The sequence below is a fragment of the Nelumbo lutea genome, chromosome 4, assembly GCF_056320005.1.
Source record: "Nelumbo lutea isolate HS-2025 chromosome 4, American lotus-T2T, whole genome shotgun sequence".
Lineage (NCBI taxonomy): Eukaryota > Viridiplantae > Streptophyta > Magnoliopsida > Proteales > Nelumbonaceae > Nelumbo > Nelumbo lutea.
Window position 1 is genome coordinate 53809473 of NC_142687.1, and position 20290 is coordinate 53829762.

General features: G+C 37.1%; 1 pseudogene; it reads right to left on the minus strand.

Moving 5' to 3' along the window:
- Positions 1–3571: 3571 nt before the first annotated feature.
- LOC148860658 (calcium-binding protein KRP1 pseudogene) lies at positions 3572–3904 on the minus strand (annotated as a pseudogene).
- Positions 3905–20290: the final 16386 nt, after the last annotated feature.

Here is a 20290-nt window from a genome sequence, read left to right on the forward strand (position 1 = left end):
TGTAATCAATTGCTTTCCTTGTTGATCTTTACTTATTTGATTGTTCTGTTATTTGCATTGCATTACATTGTTCAACACACACACACACAACATAGAGCCTTCGACTCCATGAACTTTACATTTCCCAGTTTTAGAAGCCATTTAGTTAGGGAAAATTCTTTTTAGTACCCAATTCATCCCTCTTGGGTTAGGCTATCTGCGCAACAAATGCCACCTTATATATAGGAGACACCCATCGTCTTCATTCCATCCTGGTCAAGTTGCCACTATAGAACAATAATCTCTACTATGTTCTAGAAGTTGTAAAGAGTAAGACTGAATTACATACAAGATCCGAACCAGATGGTCTAAACAAGTAGACATAGGTAGAGTATATAAAGAATATTTTTGTTGAATTGTTGACTCGCCACAAAATAGGAAATCAGCTCTATTTTTTGGTTGGTTTTAAATGTGCATTTTATTTCTATCTTCAATAAAAAAGAATTATTCTTTATTGCACTTATTTTTATTTAATATGGTTAATTAATATGTGATTCAATGGAAATGAGAGTTAATACCTTAAACATAAGACTTAATGAGAGGGATTTTAATGAGGAGAAAAGTGGTTGTTCAATTACATTTTTGTCCTTACAATTAGAGATGAACCAAATTAAAAAATTTGGGTATTTTGGTCAAACAAAAGTTTCACACTATCATTCACACTTTTAATAATAGTATAGATATAGATTAACACTCTACATCTCATGAGCCCAATCCAGATAAGTGAAGCACTACCAGAAAGAATTTATTAGATATGGTGTAATTGAAAGAATGGTAGGATCCATCTAATGGACGCCATAAAGGTTGCGGAATGGGTGGACGAATTTCAAAAATTTTCCTACCTTTTCCCAACTGGGAATCATATTCCCTAAATTTAGAATACAATATTTAAGGATCCTACTTGAACCATAATCAAACCAGATCTGTACCAAAAGACAAATGGGAGGAATATACCTGATCTGGAGAAGCACTATCTCCCAAAGTTGGTGTTCACGCCCAAAGAATGCTCCAAGATCCGTTCCTGCTGAAGATGACACAGCTGTGGATGGAACAGAACCAGCAGGGTGCGTCCTACACACTGGATCCTTTACAAGAATCCTCTGGAAGTACTAAACACTGAATCTTTTTCAGTCTTTCTTGCAAGACTGATGTCAAGAATAGATTTCTTGACTTTCTTTTTCTGCAAAGATCTAATCTTGCAAAACAGATGGCGGCGGCAGGAGGAGAACTCCAAAGGCGAAAAGGCTGAACTGCCTTTTTTTTTTTTTTCTGGAGTATGAGATCTGATCTCAATTCGTAGGAACCTTTCTTGCGATTTCTCTTGATTCGAAATCTGTTGTATTTCTCTCCTTTTTTTTTTGTTAGGGTTTCTCCTCCTTTCTTCTTGATTAAGAAACCTCCTAATTAGGAGTTATCCCAATCCAAATCAGTATTTGGATAGGGGATAATCTTAATCCTATCTGCAGATAAAGTTAGCTTACTCCTGATCTTATCAGGAGGTTACCAGATTCAAATATAATTTGAATTTGGTCTCCAAGAGTGGATAAGGCTAAAGGCCCAATCCTTTTACTAACATTAATCTCAGATTCGCTCCAAGGATGGGTGATCATATCAGCCCACCGTGAAATGGGCTTCTGGCCCATTAAGTGTTCAATGTCTAATTACTTTCCAATCTGCTGCCCAATTGGGCTTCTTTGTATGGCGTGGGACCCAAGCATTGATCTACACACCAGCCACATGGGTTCGGCCCAGCCTTTAATACAAGGCCCAGCCGAATTCACTGAAAAACTCAATGAACCCCTTGAGTCCATCATATGGACCCTATGGGCCCAACACTTACATTAAGTGGTCCCTGGGCCAAGCCATCATATAAAAACCCAAGGACTGTGTTCAGGTGCAAGATTAGCCCATCAGGTATTATCCTCAATGGTCTTACACTTAACCTCTCAGCCCTTAATGATCAAGCACTGCCCGACAAGAGAGGACCTCTCCCTCGGCTGCAAGGAACAGTGCCGCACTCTCCTCTCACATGGATCCCGGGAATTAAAACCATTTGCAAACAATTTGAAACCGTACATATATATATATAAATATATTAATTTTGCAAAACAAAATTCCAACGATTGAAATCAACTGCCAGCAGTTTGGTTTCCATCAGAGAGAGTGCATTCCCGATCATTACCCTTTGTCCGACAAAGTGGCTGATTCTGTCACTATGATCACCCACTCAGATGAATTCTCAAACTGCCCCAACATACCCAGGTTTTGATCCCCACTAAGGATCTCACTGATTGGCATATCAAAGGCAACCTGATCCAACACCTAGTGAAATGTCATAATCGAGTCTAGGGGTCAGGTGTAACTTTCTAGTTTTGCCCATCTATCTCCAAGGTCCAGGGCAATACTAGAAATTCAGTCCGGTTCAAGGATTCAAGTAATCCCATACTGCATGTGCCTCGGGTCTTACCCTGGTGGCTGAGACAGGCCATCCCAATACTTGGTGGCACACCAGTATCAGCCTTGGTAGGATAAATCTCCCCAGACTTATCTAACGGCTGTGAACATTTAAAACTAACATGAGTCTCTATAAATGTCCAGTTTTAGGGTTTTACACAGAATTAAACCAAACAACATGAATCAAACATGCACTTTATTTATTTCCGCTAAATAACAAAAGTACATCAAATCAGATTGAAGCTAAGGGCATACAAAAACTGTCTAACAATAATATGCAGGTAAAATTTTTTGATATTCACCTAATCTATTTACTAGTATGCCACCAGGAAGAAGCTATGTACGGTATGGACTTTGGTCAAACTAAGGCTCAATTTGGAAGGAGTACAAATGCAAATATGTAGAGTGCAAAACCTTATATTTTATATTATTTTGTATGTGTTTGCATTGTATATATTTGTATTTGTACTCCTTCCGAACTGAGCCTTAAGTGACTCACTTCTAAGGTTGGGCTTTTATTTTGAGTAGGTATTGGCCTGTGTTTGGTTAGAGTGAAAAAATCATGTGTATTGATGTAAATGCAAATTTTGCACTGTTAATTTTGTATATTGTATTTGATTGCAATGTATACAAACATGAATTTTAAGATTAGAATCTACCTAGCTATTTTCGGACTTTGACGGGAAAATTTTGCTTTCATTTTGCTCTCATTTTGAATACAAATATATCAAAAGAAACAAATTTACTTTCATTTTTAGTATAAAGATGTGTTACTACCAAATACCCACAAATGCCTACCAAACAGAATCGGAGTACATTTGCACTCTTAGTAATTAAGTGCATGCTAGAACACTAGAATAAGCTTGGCTGTGGATGAGAATTGAGATATGGCAATTTGTTATTTTGGATAGGACAAATGAGTACAGATGGGCTCGAAATGAGGAGGCCCAAGCCCATTGCATCCTTCCAAATTAAGTGACATCATATACGGAACCAAACCATGCATTACACATACATGATTGGAAATTAAACTAAAACCAAAATGCATACTCATGAAAGCCTGAGAGTACTCATTTCATCAAATGGTTTCTTCCAGCAACCTTGTTGAGCTGTTTTTGGTGAAACCGAAACTCAATGTGCACATGAGTAAACAGAATTCCTTTTGATTCAGTGCCCCATCACCATCCAGATCTCCTTCCTTTAACATACAAAAGATCTCTTCGTCTCCCAAGTCTTGTACACCCAGAAGGTAAGTGTTTCTCTTCAGGCTCTCGAATGTGATGACACCCTTGGTATGATCCATTAGCAGACAGAATCCGTAGCAGAGCTCTGCAATAAACCGATCAGCACCCATGCTCACTACCATTGACGGAAAGTAATCTTCAAATATGAGATCATTCTCTTCAGCCATTGCACGTATGGACAACTAAATAAACCAGAGAGAGAGAGAGAGAGAGGAGAAAAGGGAGAGGTGGGTGTTAATGGAGGGAGCTAAGTTGCGTTGGTGACAGTGGAGTTGCAGATAAAGAGGGTTTTATAAAGGTGTTCTGGGGATTTCTACTCCAAGAAAATGATGGCTCTTCCGTTGGGACCTTCTCTTTCCTCGAAGTTGCCTGTGATTCTAAGCCTCATGGCTGATAATTAGATCTCCTTTCGTCATATGTTATTTATGCGTGGCTTACTTTTATTTATTTCTTACTTACTAGAGCCCCATTTGGAAGGGCTTTCATGCAGCGGCTATTGGCTTTATGAGGTGGACCCACCTCAACAGCCCATATATATATATGGTGAAAAAGCATAGAAAATCCAAAATAGCTGCATTTCAGCCAGAAATAGGACTTTCCAGCGAAGCTTCTTCTTCTGGTGGCTTCTTTAAAGCGGCCCAGACACTACAGCCGCACATTAGCAGATTTGAGCTCGAATATTGTTTGTGCAACGCTCAATACTAGCATGAGTTCTCACATCCTTACTCCCACGTAGCACTGCCATCCTGTACTGGGAATATCTCCATACGCAGCTATAATGTTTTATATACAATATCTTCTTCTTCTGGTGTCTTTCAGAAAATATATAAAAAAAGAAAATTAATGTTTTGTGGGTAGAGACGTGAGAACAACTTGTGAATAGCAGATTGAAGCCCTGCTTGCATTCGCCAACAAATCTATAGTTGTAGCATTCTGGATTGGAAACATCTCCTCCTGCATAGTACTATGCTGATGATGAGTTGTTCTCCATGTATGGCTGCGATAGACATGGGCAGGGTTCTCATAGGCAGGAGATCCAGACTCAGCATTCTGCCATCTTGCTTTGGCCTGCCGCCAACAAATCCTTCCGTTGACTGTTAACTGCCTTAATTTGTGTTTTAGGGACTATCATAATGGGGCTGAGCTACCCCTGTTTTGTGTATGTCCTTCTATTTCTATCAAAAAAAGGGATGCTATGATAATTAATGATATAGAAAAATAACAAAAAAAAAAAAAAAGTCCAATAAACTGATGAAAGGATATGATTTGTCATATCTCATCGGTGGGGGTGATTTTTCCACCTACTATTACAAAGGGTTCACTATGATACCAGAAATAAGACATGATACCAGAAAAACATACAACCAATCAATCAGCATCATAATAGTAAAAACCAATCAGGTGGATTTTCATCAAAATTCACAGGGGTTGTCTAAAACATTTCTGGCCTAATAGATTTTCCCTATTACAAATGGGCCTAGGATTTGAATAATTGGGCTAAAAATTAAAGAATACTAGAAAACCCTATATTTTTTACTTTTTTTTGGGAATTTGTCTAAAACCTTACCATGACTTTTCATCATTTTTCTTAAACTCACCATAGCTTTTCAAAACGTCCAAGGAACCCCATATCAATGAGTTTTTATTTTCCAAAATTAATCATCTGTTAGAGCACGGTTAGTGTACATTGACAGAAGTTACCCATGTCAGCATAAATACAATTTTCATGACCAAACTACCCCTGAATGATAAGTCAGCCTTATTAAACATGACTAAAATGCCCTAAGTGCCAAACTGCCTTATATATGAGATTTCTACTTGTTGAGAGACGTTTTGCTCTAATTGTGCTGCTTAAAAGTATTCCGAGGAAGCTGAAAAATGGGTTTTGGATTGAATAATAATTGAGGTACTTTTGAAATTGAAAAATGGGTCAAATATAACAAAGGCTAAAATGGTAATTTACTAACACTCGCAAGTTTGTGTCAAAAGTTATGGTGAGTTTAAAGAGAAATGCTGAAAAGTCATCGTGAGTTTTAAACAATTTTCTTTTTCCTTTTTTTAATAAGAAAACCACAAAATTCTAAAAGGTTGGGAAGCAAAAAGGGTAAACTGGTGTGGATAACTGTTTTTTATATATAATATAGATGTGCACCGTTTATGAACCGTGGATGCTTACATGTTCAGGTATTCCAATTCCAGGCAACATCTATGTCAAGCCTGATCGATGGGTGGTGGCTTGCCAACGTGGTCAGGTCAAAGCTATGGATTTGGCCTTGTACCATTGCTGTTTTTAGCTGAAACGTTTTGGGTTGATCCAAACAATTGGCATAAAACTGTTCTTTGAGACTGTTTATGGTTGATGAAAATGGCAATGCCTTAGAAGTGCATGTACACTAAGGGGGCTTTTTTTTTTTTTTTTTTTGATTTTGAGAGGGGGAAAGTCAGCTAATGGGATTCAAGAAACCTATGTTTTTTTTTCAGATTTATGTAGGGACTAGGAAAACTAAAGTTTATTTTCATGGGTATCCATCTTCTAGGTGGGTAAATAACTTTCTCACCCAGGGAAAAAATTGTAACACTTGAATGGGATAAAAGTGCTCCTTTTGATAATGAATTTTTATGACTAAAATGGTCATCGTCTTATTTACTTTAGAATAAAAGAATATGAATAAATACATTTATCCAGATAAATAATTTATCAAAAAGCAAAAGAAACCTAAATATACCTTAATGTTTCTTGCTTCAAAAAAGTAAAATTTAAAATTTAAACATTATAACTGAAGTGACTTATAATATAATAGGTGACAACACATATCTCTCACCACTTCTTATTTGTCAACTCAAAACATTTTAGGTAGAAGCAACAATAGTACCAAATACCCTACATTATCCATTATACCACGATGTATAAAATTTAATGAAATCATGCATAAATGCAGGCCCCTCAATTAAAGACGAAAGTCTCACTGTACCCTACCCGTAGCTTTCATATAAAGATGATTCATGACTCATTTGTGTGAGGCCTGTAGCTCTGTTCTGGGAAGCTGATTTCCATAAGCCATTGTTGATTGCTGCCTGACCTTGGATGCCCATAATTTGTCAACGGACAACGATCATGTGCCAAGCAACTACATGGAAGAACCGTTTTCTTTGTCCTTCATTCATCATTTGTTGGATTAATTGCAACTGCTGGATCATTAAAAATTGCAAATCGAACTTGGATCATTAGTGACTTTTGGCTCCACCCGAAGCGATCGACATCCACCCAAGTCAAATTGCAAATCGAACTAATTGATGTTTTATTTTTTTGTTTGGTTTGTTAGGTTGTACCTTGGATGGGTGGAGAGGAAGAAAAAGCGAGAGAGAGAGAGGATGCTGGGGCATTTACAAAACAAGCGTTTTGAGTTTTCCACATATATACAAGGGGCAGGTTTTCCAACAGACAGACTTGTCAGTTTCTTCATAATGGAGAAACTAACCAAACACTCTTATAAATAACTTGACTGAGATCAGGGTTCGAATCCGCTACCCACGAGCTGTTCCCACATCATCTAAACGGATCGGGTATAATCAAATCCAATCTGATACTGTTTATGTTGGATCATCATCTAAACGGATCGGGTATAATCAAAACCAATCTGATACTGTTTATGTTGGATCTGATCCGATCGGATTTGATAGGATTTGATTTGAATTTGAATCTTATCGGTAAGTTGGATCTTCGGTTCTGATCTGATCCGATTTGTTTTTTTTAAGTTAATAAATTATTAAAAGAAAAATAAAATATACTAATTTAAATAAAGTAAAAACAAAAAACACAAGTATTTTTTAATTATTTTCATCGTATATATACATGTTTTTCATAAAAAATAAATAATATAACAAATTTATGAAAATGTAGTATAAAAATATATTTATAAATAAATAAATAACAATATATATATATATATTATATATATTTATATTTATAAATATATAACATATATCAGATTGGATCTTCTCGGATCGGAAGGGGAGGATGATCCGAATCCGATCCGATTTCTGATTGGACCCTATTATCCAATTTGAAGATTCCGACAAGGAGTGATATGAATTCGACCAAATAAGATCAAATCTCGGATCGGATCGGGTCATAATCTGATCCATTTGCACTCTTATCTAGCCACGAGACATTACAGCTGCGCATTGGGAATATCTCCCTTGTCATTCATAGGGTGATGTTCCCAATACATGGTGGTGATGCTTAGTGGGTATGGATATGGGAACAACTTGTAGGTAGCAGATCCCAAGTGCTTAGATTAGATGTGGCCGAGCTGGGATAAGCACTTATATAAGAGCTACGGCCTAGGCTTGGGCCGAGTCCTACTTTGGACCTAAAATATAAGCCTAGGCCCAAGCTAGACTTTGGGTTCATGGCACTAGATAAAGAAAATTTAATTATTTATGGAATTTTAAATTATATGATATAAAAATATGAAATAAAATAAATTAAATATTGTGGGCCCTTTTATGGTCTACTGACAAAATAATTATGGGCATATATAGATGGTTGTCTCTCTAACGTAAAGCTTTCAACATAATTTCTGAGCGATGTAGGATTTGAGACATCTCTCATTATTGAGTATACATATTTAAACTTGTCTCAAATGATCAAATCCCACATTGCTTAGGAATTATGAAAGGACTTGATTTCATAAGTACTAGTAGGGACCCGTGTGATGCACGGGATTTATTAAGTGAAAGCTAAATAATAGAAACAGTCATTTACTAAATTACCCCTTATAGTTTCATGGATTTAATAAAATCTATCATGTAGTAATTAACATTTTACTAAAACACTAATAATTTGCAATAGATTTAATCAAAAGAAAATAAAAATAAAAATACAATTTTTGCCCTTAATAAGACAGACAACCATTCTATTGGCTATATTTGGTCAATTTTGTTTTTTGTACAAAAAATTGTTAAGGGTATTTTTGGAATAAAAAATCATGGGCCTAATGGAAAAACAAACACTCCTTAATGAAAGGTCAATTAAGTAAAAGTTGTATAATCTATGAGATGTTTTAGTAAAATGAAAACTATAAGGTAGGTTTAAGTAAATATGTAAAACTATAAGGTGTGTTCTAGTAAATGACCCTAATAGAATCACACAAGAGTATACAATTGTTTTAAATTTTCAACTTTTTAAATAATTAATAATTATTCATATTTTATATACTACTTTTAATAAATTTTTTATAATACAAAAATACAAAAACCGACCAACCCTATCAACTCAACCTGAGTTGGTCAGTTTTCTAGTATTTTAGGTCAGATTTGGTTCAAAAGTTTCCCAATTCGACCAAGTTGGATTGGTTTCACTTTGGCCATTTGTAAACCAACCAAAATTGAATGACCTAACCATGGAAATATGAAAAAAGTGGGAAATTTCTCATATTTCTTAGTCTAAAATGTTTTATATCATAAATCTAATTTTTATATTTATTTTTTAATAATTGGACTATAATTTTTAAAATTAAATTTTATTTTTAAGTTTAAATCTTTTGAACTGATTGACCAAATAAAAAAATTGACTCAAACTGATACAACTTGAGTGGGACGGTTTTCACAAAAGGTCAATCAATAAGTTTAAATCTTTGATAAATAACAATAGTTTAATCTCCAATAATAATTGAAAATTTATAGCAAACATACACAATTATTGAAAATATATTGATAATGAAAAATACAATAATTACAAAATACAATAAGTACTAAAAATACATTCACATAGTCAATAAAAAGTATAATATCTAATAATAGTTTAATCTCCAATAAATATTAATCAATAAGTTATAACAAAAATACAATAAATGCAATAAGTACAATATATAAAATTTAAAATTTTCAATAATAGTAGTTTAATCTCCAATACAAAATAAAATAAATTTATACATAATCATTGAAAATAAATTTATCACAAAAAAAAATTACTGAAATACAATAAATATTAATTTTAGTATATATAATTATATAATAAATATGAATTAAGAGTTTAAAATTATTATTAATAAATATTATTTTTTGAAAGTTATTTTCTTAAATTATTACTTGATATAAGTGAAATTAGTTATTTACAATGTCATGTAAAAATATTAAACTATTATTAATTTCAATATTATGTTATAATTATTTTTATACTTTTCAGCTTTTTTTTTAAATTAATTGCATAATTTCTTTATTTTAACTATTTAAAATCTAGTTATGTTAAATATTTTGTTATTTAAAATATTTAGTTATTTAAATACTTAAATAATATGTAAAATATTTAAATTTTAAAATATTAATTATTTATTGAATTTAATTATCCATAAAATCATAATTCATACTATTATTACTTAATTTCATTATCAATTTTGTAATATATTAAATTATTATTAATTTCAATATTATGTTATAATTATTTTTCTACTTTGAAGATTTTTTTAAATTTATTAAATAATTTTGTTATTTTAACTATTTAAAATCTAGCTATGATAAATATTTAGTTATTTAAATATTTAAATAATCTATAAAATATTTAAATTTTTTTGTTAGTTGTGTTTTATTTATTTAAATATTTGAAAAACATTTAAATTGATAATCTGGAAAAACATAATTTAAATTGTTAGTACATAATTTCATGATGTATTTTGTAAAAGTATAAAATTATTTTTTGTGTTTTTAATAAATATTTTAAAGTTATTATATAATTTTGTTAGAACATTTAAATAAATCTTAAATTTTTTAATCCAAACTTTCTTTAGATAGATATAGATAAAAAGTAGGGGAGAGAAATAGGAATTAGAGATAATTTAGAAAATGACATGAAATTAAAAAAAATAAACAAGTCAAACGAGGAGAAAATTTCTAGACTTCCTTGTTTTAATATATATATATATATATATATATATATATATATATATATATATATAGAGAGAGAGAGAGAGAGAGAGAGAGAGAGAGAGAGAGAGAGAGAGAGAGAGAGATTACAGAATGACCCTATCCTATTCACTCCACTACATTGCTTAAATGTGGCCTTTTTCCGAGCAACTCCTACTATAAAAGGGACACCTCAACCAAAGATAGATACATTTGCAAAAGCTATCACTTGCACTCTTGTGGTGATCTCTGTTCTCCTTGAGCCCTCGTCTAACTTGACTATTGGAGTCCCCACCCCTGGGAACACTCCCGAGGCCTCTAATGTCCTTTCACTATTGATAGGTGGTACATCAGCCTTTTGACCTTGAAAATTACTTGGCTTCCCTCTACTGCAAATTTGGTAGCATCATTTTAAGTTGTCTATGGGAATCAACTTAGATCACTTCCTGAAACAAACCTTAACAAATCATCTAATATTTACAAAAAAAAAAGAAAAATGGCTGATAATCAAGACAGCGTCCCAAATGCTCATAACTTGGTCACCCAAGAGCAGTTTAGTGCGGTGCTCCAGTGCTTGGATGGCCTTCCCCAGCATTTGGATGAGTTGTGGTACCCAACACGAGGCCTCCCACATGGGGGCCGCCCTGTTAGGGGCCAAGATCAACACGGCACAGGCCCACCCACATATCTATGAAATAGTGCTTAGGCGCATGCATCACTAATGACCGGTCGGATTTTGGCAACAGTAGTTGTCGGACAAGCAAACACTGGTCCAACACATCTCGACTTCCTCCCAGACTAGGTGGAAACTATCAAGATTCATATGTCCACGATTAGAGGTGTCAATTGGATTGGATTTGGTCCAACCTGATCTAGTCTAATGCCTTACAAATGGACTGGACCCAATCCAGTCCAAATCCAATCCAATCCATTAAAATGTAAATGGGCTGGATTGGATCCAATCCAAACCGAATGAAATATCAAAAATTATATATAATAAAAAACAAAACATATAAAAATTACAAAAATATATTAAAATGAAGAAATATGAAAATTACAAAAAGTGCTAACAAAACATATAAAAATTACAGAAATATATTAAAATGAAGAAATATGAAAATTAAAAAATGTGCTTTTAAAACAAAAATATGCCAGCTTTAGTTTTGATCGGTTTCAAACTGGACAAGAGTTTGGCCTCATGATCGAACTATTGGAAATTTGTTTTAGGTCCAATTCAGGCCAATAAAAATATGGACCAATTTATTTTGGATTGGCCCAATCCAAAAATTATATGGACCATCTAAATCCAATTTGATAAGGTTTGGATTGGATTGGATCCAACTCAAAACCGACCGATTGACACCCTTACCCACGATGTACTAGAAGGCCATCGAGACTGTCATGCCGACCGCATCGCCTCAAACTGCAGCAGGGATGATGGCGGGTGTTCAGGCCACTACAGTCCCTCTCACCAATCAAGAGTTGGCTGATGCCACACCTCTCCCTGCCTGTGTCCAACCTCTATGATCACCTTAACGATCACCGTGCCTACAAAGCTTGGGATCAAGTCGAGTCGGATAATTTTGGAAACCGAGTGGATCTCACCCGAGTAAGAGAGCCTAGGACCCAGGCGCAGATAGGCAACATGCTAGATGAGCTTAGGTAGGTCAAAGAAGGCCAAGGTGAGGCATCCACCAGTCAACCAGCCTCGTCGTCTCAGGCCGAGGCCTTTGTCGACTCCATCACCTCGGAGCTCCTCCCAGATAACTTCAAAGCACCTGCTCTCAAAACCTATGATGGGAGCACAGACCTAGAAGGCCATTTGGAGATTTTCCGTGTTCTACTGCTCCTCCATGACTACTCCAATGTACTGATGTGCGAGGCCTTCTAGGCCACTTTCAAGGGTGTGGCCCACAAATGCTTCTCCATGCTCCCACCTTGATCCATCAGCTCCTAGGATCAGTTTGTAGATCTCTTTCTAGGAACTTCATGAGCATCCGACAATGCCAGAAGACCATCATTTCCCTAATGTCCATTAAGAAAAAAATGCAGGGAAAGCCTTCGAGATTATATGAAGATATTTAATCAGGAAGAACTCGAAGTTAAGGACCTAAACCCCTCAATGTCTATGATTGTTTCCATCAGTGAGTGGCCTTCATCTAGAGCCTCTTAGTTGGTCCATCTTCGAACCCTACCCAAAAATAAGGTAGAGTTCCTGAAAAAGGTGCAAAAGTGCATAGTAGCTGAGGAGGCCAAGCTACTACCCAAGCTGAGGAGGCCAAGTACATAGTAGATGGGTTGATCGATGGCCCAAGCAATAAGAATAAGGAGAAGAAGTCTTTGGCCCTATCCTTTGACAAATACGCTCACTTGAACGCTTCCAAAACTCATGCAAGTAGGAAAGAGTACGTGAAGTAGCCCACCAAACTCAAGAGGAACCCCAAAAGGGGAGATCCTAAAAAGTATTATAAGTTTCACAACAACACTGACCACGATATTGAAGATTGTTACAATCTGAAAGATGAAATCGAGTCCCTCATTAGGCAGGGACACCTAAAAGATTATGTCAGGAGTGAAAACCCAACGTCGTCATCCGCACTAATGCATCTGATCCCAGGCACAATTGTCCTCTAATCGGGATTATCGAAGACATTATTGGAGGCTCGGATGACTACATCGTCTTGAAAGGCATACGCCATGCAGTATAATGTCTAGCACTAGGTGCCAAAGAGACCGATGCCAGAGGACCTCATCTCCTTTTCAAACGATGATCTAAGGGGGGTAGTTGTACCCCATGATGACACGTTGATGGTGTCAATGATCATCACCAACTTTGAAGTAAGAAGAGTCCTCATAGACAATAGTTCCTCGGCCAACATCTTGTTTTATGAGGCATTCGAGAAAATGCAAGTGATACCAGACTAACTGCTTCCCATTGACATGCCTCTAGTCGGGTTCTTCAGAGTAATTGTTAGACCAAAAGGAAGAATATTTCTACCAATCACAATAGGAACTAAACCTCAGCATGTAACTTAGATGACAGAGTTCTTAGTCGTGAAAACCGGTTTGCCTTACAATACAATCATTGGCTAGCCAATCCTTATGCTCTAAAGACTGTCATCTCCTCTTATCATCTCGCCATGAAGTTCCCCAACAAGCATGGTGTGAACATCCAAATTGAGTTTGGGGTTCACTTCATGGCTAAAATATAGAGTCGCCACCCATCAATGCAAGGAACATGGGAGTGATGGGCCTCCCAAGTTCAAGAAACAAAACAAGACATAACTCACACCCAAAAACAAAGCTAATCTAGGTACTTTTTAGGGGAGAGAGGGAAGGTATTAGGCACCCCTCTCCCACAATTGATAAGTAGTACCATTCCCCTAATTGACCAAAGAAAATAAGTAAAAAAAAAAGAGCAACAAAGGACCAAAGGTTTTGCCCATCCAAGAGGTACCTAGTTAAGGTAAGCTTGTTTCCCAAGTGGTTCAATCCTCACATTCTCCATTTAGGTGTGAGGAACCCTTAAATGAGCTAAGGAATAGGAAACTACATGCATCCTCCTTTTTCCAAGGTCCCTCACACTTCTACTAGTCAAATGAGTGAGGTTGAAACACAAGGGATTTGATCCCCATAAGCCATCTCTCTTAAGGCAATTTCCACTTAAGACTTATGGAAAATATGGAAGCCAAAAAAAAAAAACAAAAGACAAGGAAGAAATCTTATTCAAATTTGGATTAAAACAAAACAAATAACACCATTAAATATAAATTATAATATTCAAACGAGTAATTATAACATGCATGTCCACTTAACTAAAAAAAAAGAATCGAGACACCTATGAAAATGGATGGGTTTCAGCACTGATGTTAATTTAATCAAGTAAAAAAAAACACTAAAAGAACCTAGAACACTCATTTGAATTAACTAACAAGTCAATCTAATGTTTCCTACATCTCAATAACATGTAATTAACTAAAAGCATGCATAATATGTAATCCACGGTAATTTAATGCTGAAAGTAGAAAAAAATATTAGAGAATGAACTAACATATCAATAAGATTTAACAAAATAAAAAAAAAATGAAGATTAGATGAGGTGAGAAGTTCACCTCTTGGCAGGTGTTTTGGCAAACACTACAAGATAAGTGATTGAAATTGTTGATGGCTTTTTTTGAGGTGGAGCCTTGTTTGATTCGAATGGGTAGAGGGCTACTTCTCCAAGGCTGCTTTGAGACTTTTCTTTTATTTTCCTTTTTTTTTTTTGGATTGAATGATAATGGAGGATAGGTTCAGCTAGACTCTTGGAAGGGAGAAAGGTACAAGGAAGAAGAAGGGTTCTGTTTTTGGGTTAACAGAACTAGGGTTCTGATGGAGCTAGGTTTCTATTTGGGGTTGAGAAGTATGAAGAAGAGGGTGATGGGTAACTGAATGGATTTCAGTTGGGGAAATAGAAGGCTAAAGAGAAATCTCAGAGAGAGAAAGAGGGGGATTTCGGTGAGAGAGAGATAGAGGGAAAGGGATTCTTAGCCGAAAATGGTGAAGGGACTTGCTCCTTTCCTTTTCCTCTTTCTTCTTCTCCTCTTCTTCTTCTTTTTCTTCCTTCTTCTTTGTCGGCCGAATGGAGGTCCCTTTCTATTTTTTTTCCTCTCTTTCTTTTGTTTTCGGTTAGAACCAAATTCAAGAGGGCTAGTTAAGGTTTGAGTGGGGAAGATTAGGGTTTTAGGGTTAGGCTTTCCAAAGAGATGGAGGCATAGGATTCTTTTATTCTAATCTAAGGGTTCAGATGAATCTAGATTTTCTTTCATTCTTTCTTTCCCTTTTTTTCTTCTTTTTTCTCATCGGCTTCACAATTTACTTGTTTGACGATTTAATGCTAGGGGACAACCTTCCTTGAAAGGCTTCCCCTTTGTCTCCCCCATTTATGGATAGAATTGGGGATGGTTTAAATTAAAAGTTTAAATTTGAATTTCAAGAGGCTTTGGCCGAAATTTGAGAGGGAATGGAGAGGGGGAGGCTAGGGTTTTAGAATTTAGGGTTTAGGGTGTGGAAGTGAGGGTTAGGCCGATCCTAAGGTGAGAAGCAAAGGGGGGCTCTAATCTAGGGCAAGGATTGATTCTAGATTTAGTGGGGGCTTTGGGTTATTTTCGAAAATGTGTGGGGTCCTAATTGAAAATTTTCAGGGTTTTTTTGCAATGAAAGGGCAAGTCTAAGGGGTATGGTGTGTAGGATTCAAGGGTTAAGATTAAAACTCAAGATATCAGAGCTTTTCTCAACCAACAAGATTACACGAATTGGAGTCTTCTAGATGGAGGGGTAAAATGGAAAATTTTGTAATGAATTTTTCCAAGGGGGTTTGATGGCCTAAAGGGGTGTGTTAGAGTAAGAAATCATGATTTGGAGTGTGTTAAGCAATGATGGTCGTTGAATCAGGAATTTTCTTGATAGAAGGGTAAAATGGTAATTTTGGGTCTAAAAATGGATGAAGGTTTATCCGAGCGTCCAGAAAGGTGATGACGTGGTCTAAGTGTATTAGAGGGTATACCATATTCAGCCCTCTCCTAATCATATTAGGAGGTTTCTAGATTTGAATCTGTATTCAGATTTGGACTCTCTGAGTAGATAGGGTAAATCCTATCCTATCTGCTAATCTAATCTTAGATTCACCCCTTTCTTTAACTGATCAAATCAGCCCAGTTCGAAATGGGCTTTAGGCCCAGTAAGTATATCTGCTCACTTAGCCTTCCAAACTGCTGCCCAGTTGGGCTTCCTTGTATGGCATGGGACCCAAGCATTGATCTACACATCAGCCACAAGGGTTCGGCCCAGCCTTTGTTACAAGGCCTAGCCGAATTCACTGGAAAGCCCAATGAACCCTTAAGCCCATCTCATGGGCTCCATGGGCCCAATACTTACATTAAGTGGTCCCTGGGCCAAGCCACTTTGTAACACCCAGGGACTGTGGGCAGATGCAAGATTAGCCCATTAGGTATTACCCTCAATGTAATCAAATTGGGATAATCCTATTATCCGCTTTGATCTATCTCTATAGAGTTGAAGACCCAGTATATAGGAGGCTTCTCCAAGATCTTTCATGGAGAATTGCTGTGAAAGCCACACTTTCACCATAGTCAACATTCCTATGTCATTCCCAATGAGTAGGATGCCGTCTACATACAGAACCAGGAACATAACCTTATCCCCACTGTACTTCCAGTATACGCAGAGCTCATCTAGGTTCTGTTCAAAGTCAAACTTTTTGACGGTAGAGTCAAACCGAATGTTCCAACTCCTAGAAGCTTGCTTAAATCCATATATGGATCTATTTAACTTAGATACCGTGTGTTCCTGACCCACAGCTATGAAACCTTGCGATTGCTGCATGTAGACATCTTCAGTAAGATTTCCATTCAGGAACACAGTTTTGACATCCATTTGCCAAATCTCGTAATCATGGTATGCTGCTACAGCTAGCAGGATCCTAATGGATTTTAGCATGGCTACGGGTGAAAAGGTTTTCTCATAATCGATGCCCTCTTTCTGAGTATACCCTTTCGCCACAAGATGAGCTTTGTAGGTCTCAACCTTAACATCGGGGCCCTTCTTCCTCTTATAGATCCATTTGCAGCCAATTGCTTTTACCCCAGGGGGCGGATCTACTAGAGTCCAGACTCCATTGGTCTCCATTGAGTCCATCTCAGCTCTCATGGCATCTACCCACTTCAAGGAATCTATGTCCAACATAGCTTCTGCATAATTCATGGGATCCTCCTCACTAGTCAAGGCTTCCACCAAGTAACTATCCTAATCATAGCCAAAATGGACTGGTGACCTAGACACCCAGGTAGATCTTCTAGGTTGGTCAATACCTAGAACCTGTGGGACACCTCCCACTAACCCTGAGCTCTCCTCATCAAGAACTATTTTCTGACGATGTGAGTCCAGGATATAATCATTCTCCAAGAACTGTGCATTTCGGCTGTAGAACACCTTCTACTCACTTGGGTCATAGAATAGGTAATCCACAGATCCTTTTAGGTAGCCTATGAATAGGCAACGGCTGGTCTTGGATTCCAACTTGTCCACACTCGTTCTTTTAACATGGGCAGGACAACCCCAAATCTTCAAGTGTCTGACACTTGGTTTCTTTCTGGTCCAAAGTTCATATGGAGTGTTTGAAACCAATTTGGTTGAAACTCGATTCAGCACGTATATCGCAGTCTCTAATGCGTAACCCCAAAAGGATGTGGGTAACTCTGAGTGTACGAGAAGTGATCAAACCATATCCAATAAGGTTTTATTTTCTTGGTCTGCCACTAACATGCTAGAAATTGACCCTTCGGTCATGACTCACAAGTTGAGCATGGACCTGAGTTGTAGACCAGTTCAACAAAAGAAGAACTATGCACCGAAACGTTGAAAAGCTATTGAAGAGGAGGTGGACAAGTTACTCAACCCGGCTTCATCAGGGAGGTAAACTATCCTAAATGGCTATCTAACATGGTCATGGTTAAAAAAAACTAATGGGAAATGACGAATATGTATTGACTTCATAGATTTCAACAAGGCCTATCCCAAAGATAGCTTTCCTTTAACAAGAATAGATCACTTGGTTGACACCACAACAGGACACAAGTTGTTGAGTTTTATGGATGCATTTTCAAGTTATAACTAGATACAAATGCACCTGGGCGAGGAAGAGAAAACATCATTCATTATTGAGCACAACACTTACTGCTATAGAGTGATCCCTTTCGGGCTAAAGAATGTCAGGGAAACATAGATTGTGAACAAAATCTTTAACGAATAGATCGACCAGAATGTTAAAGCCTATGTTGATGGCATGGTTATGAAGAGCCTTAAGACAAGCCAACACATCATAGATCTGGATGAGATGTTTGGAGTGCTAAGGAAACACAACATGAAGTTGAATCCTACCAAGTACGCCTCTAGAGTCACCTCAAGGAAATTCCTTAGCTTTGTGGTCACCCAATGAGGCATTAAAGCCAACCCTGAGAAGATACAAGCAATATAAGACATGGACCCCCCTCGATCGATTAAAGAGACATAGAAGCTCACCAGCCAAATTGCAGCTCTCAATCGATTCATGTCTAAATCGGCCGACAGGTGTATACCTTTCTTTCGAACTATCAAAGCTGAAAGACTTTCAATGGATGAGGACTTCCAAAATGCCTTCGAAGAATTGAAAGTGTACCTAGCCTCACCACCACTACTCACGCAGCTTGTTCCGAGGGAAACCTTATTCCTATATCTCTCAATCGGGGATGAGGCATTTAGTTCGGTGTTAGTCTGAGAGGATGGAGGATTGAAAAATCTGGTATACTATGTTAGCAAGGTCTTGCACGATGCAAAGACCAGATACCCAAATGTGGAATAGATAACCTTGCATTGGTGATTTCAGCCAGGAAGTTAAGATCTTATTTTCAAGCCCACACCATCACAATATTAACTGACCAGCCCCTGAAGTAAGTACTGTTGAAGCTAGAGACCTTAGGTTGGCTGACTAAATGGGCCATAGAACTATCAAAATTTAATCTGCACTACCATCCAAAACCTACATTAAAGGCATATGCACTAGCAGACTTTCTGGTTGAGTGTACCTTTGACTAAAGCTATGTTCCTAACCCAAAAGTCCAGCCCTCTTGGACTTTGTATGTTTACGGGTCCTCTAACACCAGGGAGAGTGGAGCTGGCCTCCCCCTCTTAACTCCAGATGACAAAAAATTGGAGTGTGCACTTCGATCTAGTTTTCCCGTATCAAACAATGAAGTCGAGTACGAAGCCTTACTTACTAATCTTTAACGACTCATGACTACTTATGAGTCAAGTTAACAGAGAGTACAAGGCTAGAGAACTCAACACGACCAAGTACTTGAGTAAAGTCCAAGACTTGGTCAGGTAGTTTTGACACTTCACTCTAAATTAGGTACCCTGGGCCGATGCCTTTTCCAAGTTGGCCAGCTCCTCGGGGTCGGCCCTCAGCCACACAGTTCATATAGAAAATTTGGCATGACCTAGTATAGAGGAAAAGCATGTGTGTCCCATTGAAGCTGAACCTTGTTGGATGGACCCCATACTCATTTTCAACACAAACAACTACCACAAGACAAGAACCAAGCAAGGAGGGTCACACAGCAGTTGGTACGATATGTAATATTGATGGGAAAGTTATACAAAAGATCTTTCACCTTACCCTATCTCAGGTGCCTTTGTCGTAACGAAGGGGAATATGTACTGAGAGAAATTTACGAAGGCATATGCAGCAATCACCTCCGAGGAAGGGCCTTAGCATAAAAAACATTAAGACAAGGATACTTCTAGCCATCCATCCAAAAAGATTTCATTGAATTGGTACAAAAATGTGTTTGATGCCAATGACACTCCAATATTCTCCATCTGCTCACGATAACCCTTTCAGCCCTCAACAGTCCTTAGCCATTTGCAAAGTGGGGGATAGATATCCTTGGACCCTTCCCTCCAGCCACAAGGAATAGAAGACACCTAATTGTAGCAATTGACTACTTTACAAAATAGTAGAAGTCGAAGCCTTCGCAATCATCACAACATAGACAATCCAAAGCTTCTTCTAGAAGAATATTGTCTGTTGCTTCAACAATCCACACATGTTT